The 3,259-nt window shown below is 41.0% G+C and overlaps 1 pseudogene; it reads left to right on the forward strand.

The window, feature by feature from the left end:
• Positions 1-653: 653 nt before the first annotated feature.
• Positions 654-1,562, forward strand: LOC143680505 (hepatoma-derived growth factor-related protein 3 pseudogene; annotated as a pseudogene).
• The last annotated feature ends 1,697 nt before the right edge of the window (positions 1,563-3,259 follow it).

Raw genomic sequence — 3,259 nt, forward strand, 5'->3', positions numbered from 1 at the left:
GGAGAAAAACATGAAAATAGATGCAGTATCACAAAGCTCATTGGGTAAATGTAGGTGAAAGTTGATGGAAAAAAATGACAAAGGAAAACTACAGCAAATAAGTAGGCAATTGCCCATTGAGCTTCCTCTAAGACAAGGTAATAAGGAAAATCGGATGGTTTTCATAACTTGTACCAGTCCTGAAGAACACTCAGAAGAAATAATCACATGATGCATTCATGTTTATTATTATTTTTAATTACATGATACATTCATGTTTATTATTTTTTAAATCTTTTTACCTACTTATAATAAATTCCATGTAAAACAAAGCCTGTGATGAAAGTGGTATTCATTATAGTTTAGGGTGCTGGCTGCAAACAATGGTGCCACCACCTGCTGGCTGTATCACCTTGCACATGTTATTTAACCCTCTGAGTCACAGATTCATCTTCTATAAAATGTTGATAATAAAACACACTCCCTTAGGTTGTCATGAAAATTGATGAGATGGGCCCATGGTGAGTGCTGCACATTCTGTGGTCCCTTGGGTGGGTGAGGTGGGGGCAGCCTCCTGGAGTCTTCTTGTTCGGCACGGGATCATTAAGGATTCCACATGAGACAGAGAGTAAAAAATGAACAGATTTATTGAAGGAATAAAGCAGGGATGAAGCATGTGGGAGAGCAAAAGGGAGAAAGCAGGTAGGAGTCTGAAGAAAAAGAAAATGGCTCCGGTTCTTTGTTCTTGGAGCTGTGTTTTAAAGGGACAGTGATGCCGGGAGGGGAGGGTACTAGGTGGTGTGTTGTTTCCTGATTGGATGGTACTAGTAACAGGTTTATATCTGGATCCTTGGACCTGCCAAGGACGCTGAAGAGGGAGGCTGAGGGGCCTCTGCTTCAAGAGTTCCTTTTGCTCTTAGAATTTTCTTTCTGAGACCTAACACTTCTGGGTGACCAAGGATGCCCAGGAAGGGGAGCAGCTGGGATAGTGTGTCTGTGGCCCCGTGGATACGAGGCAGGAGACCTGGTCTTCATTAAGATGACAGGCTACCTGCACTGGCCAGCCCAGATTCAACTCCCAGGAGTAGTTATGAAACCTCCAGCAAATAAGTATCCTATCTTTTCTTTTGGCACCTGTCAAACTGCACTTACAGGTCCAAATACCTTTTCCCATATAAGGAATACAAAGGCAAGTTTGTAAAGTCAAACAAATGGAAAACATTTAATGGAGGATAGTGGGAAATAGAAAATAGGCCAGGAGTAAAGTTTACTGGGTACCAGGCAATTCAGCAACAGAGATCTTCAGAAACTGAGGGAGAAGGCAGAAATACTTCTGCCAAGGAAGAAGGGGATAGAGTAATAGAAGATAAAAAGGCAAAAGAAAGAAAGAAAAAGCAGGTTCAAAAGGGAAAAATATCTTATACTGCCAAGAAATCCTCTAAACAGTTTTGGAAATCTCCAGGAGAGGAAGATGACAAGGATTGCAAAGAAGAAGAAAACAATAGCAACTCTGGGGTGGAGGTAATGGTAATGACACAAGAAACACAGTTTGAGACTCGCAGAAAGCTAGTGAAGGGACCTAACTACCATGATGAATCTGCGCATTAAGGGAAACTACAAGAAAATTGTGCATTTGATTATCTAATATTCTTGCATTTGTTATGAACCCACACACAGTTGTTGTCACTGACAGAATCCCAGTTTGTATGTACGTTATTTACATTCCTCGATGGTATTCGAAAATAAAAACAGACATTTTAACCTTTTTAAAGATTGTTGATTTAATTTCATGTTATTTGGTTGCAAGAAGTTGCCCATAACCATGAAAGATTGTGAAGATTTTTGCCCAGATTTAAACACATCTAGAATCCTTTTGTCAAGGCACACATGCTCATCCCTCTCCGCCTTCATCCCATCACAGCCAAACACTCAGTCAAATATAAATTAGCACGTTTTAAATGATCACTCAACATAAATCTTAAGGATGTGATTTTATCTCTGTGGCAGAATCCAGTAATTAATTCCTTTATATATAACATTGGTATATTGAAGATGAAATTTACATTTTCCTTCAATTTTGAAGCCATGTGCAATGTTTAACCATATTGTAAATTATCAAATTATGTATTAGAAATAACTTTTCAAAACTCATGTTGCTATGTATACAGACTCAGTTTCTATATGTGAAGTTAGTGAGTCTTTCTGTGTTACTCCAAAATAAAGGCAATGATTTATTTTTTACCCAATGCCAATACAACCACATTCTAGGAGCTCTGTATCTGACTCACCTTTTCAGAGTTAGTGCTGCCTCACTTTTTTTTTTTTTTGGATACGTTCTTTTAACATTTTTTACTGTAGTAAAATATATACAACTCAAAATTTCCATTTTTTACCCAATTTCAAGTGTAAGATTGAATGGTATTGATTACATTCCCAAGGCTGTGCTGTCATCACCCACATCCATTACCTCAGTTTTTCCATCAGCCCAAACCAAAGTCTGCCCCAAGTAAGCAAGAGCTACCCTTTCACCTCACCCCCGCCCCCACCCAACCTCACCCCTGGTAACCTGGAATTTACTTCCTGACTCTGTGGAATTTGCTTATCCTAGGGGTTTCTTATAAACAAGATCACGCATTTTAGTGTCTGGCTTACTGCATTCAACATGAAGTCTTCAGGGGTGTCCATGATGTGGGATGATCACAAGTTTATTCCTTTTTATGGCTAAATACATTCCATTGTGTGCCTCCTCACTTTTATTTGAAAGGTCTGACATCAAAGGGGCTCCCCCAGGTGTCAGGGAATGGGGCTCACAGGGTGCAGGGTGGGCAACGCAGCACATGGTCTCAGGTGTCGGCTTCAGAGCCAGTGGGGCTTGGCTTTGGAATCTTGGCTTTGCTCAGGGGAAATTCAATCCCATCTCTTTAGGGCTCACCAGGTGTACCCAAGTGGGAGTGGTATGTGGCCCATAGAACTAGTTCAGGTAATGGTTTTTATTGTTGCAGTCTCTGTAGGGTCCATCCCAGTAGCCTTGCGTGTGGCAAGGACGATCTTCCACGTTGGGCTGGCTGGGCGAGGTTGGGGTCAGCCTCTTGTTCCGTGTTGGTAGAGCCCCAGAACCACCTTCTTGAATCTGTGCTTCCCTAAGATCATCCTCCTGATTGAGTCTACAAATGATCCCATTTCCTATTATATCAGGTCCCTATTTCTCATTTGATGTGACCTCTGTGAAGAGCCTAGCAGTGCTGATTGTGTCCAGAAGAGGTTGTGCATATAAAGAAAT

The sequence above is a fragment of the Tamandua tetradactyla genome, chromosome 1, assembly GCF_023851605.1.
Source record: "Tamandua tetradactyla isolate mTamTet1 chromosome 1, mTamTet1.pri, whole genome shotgun sequence".
NCBI lineage: Eukaryota > Metazoa > Chordata > Mammalia > Pilosa > Myrmecophagidae > Tamandua > Tamandua tetradactyla.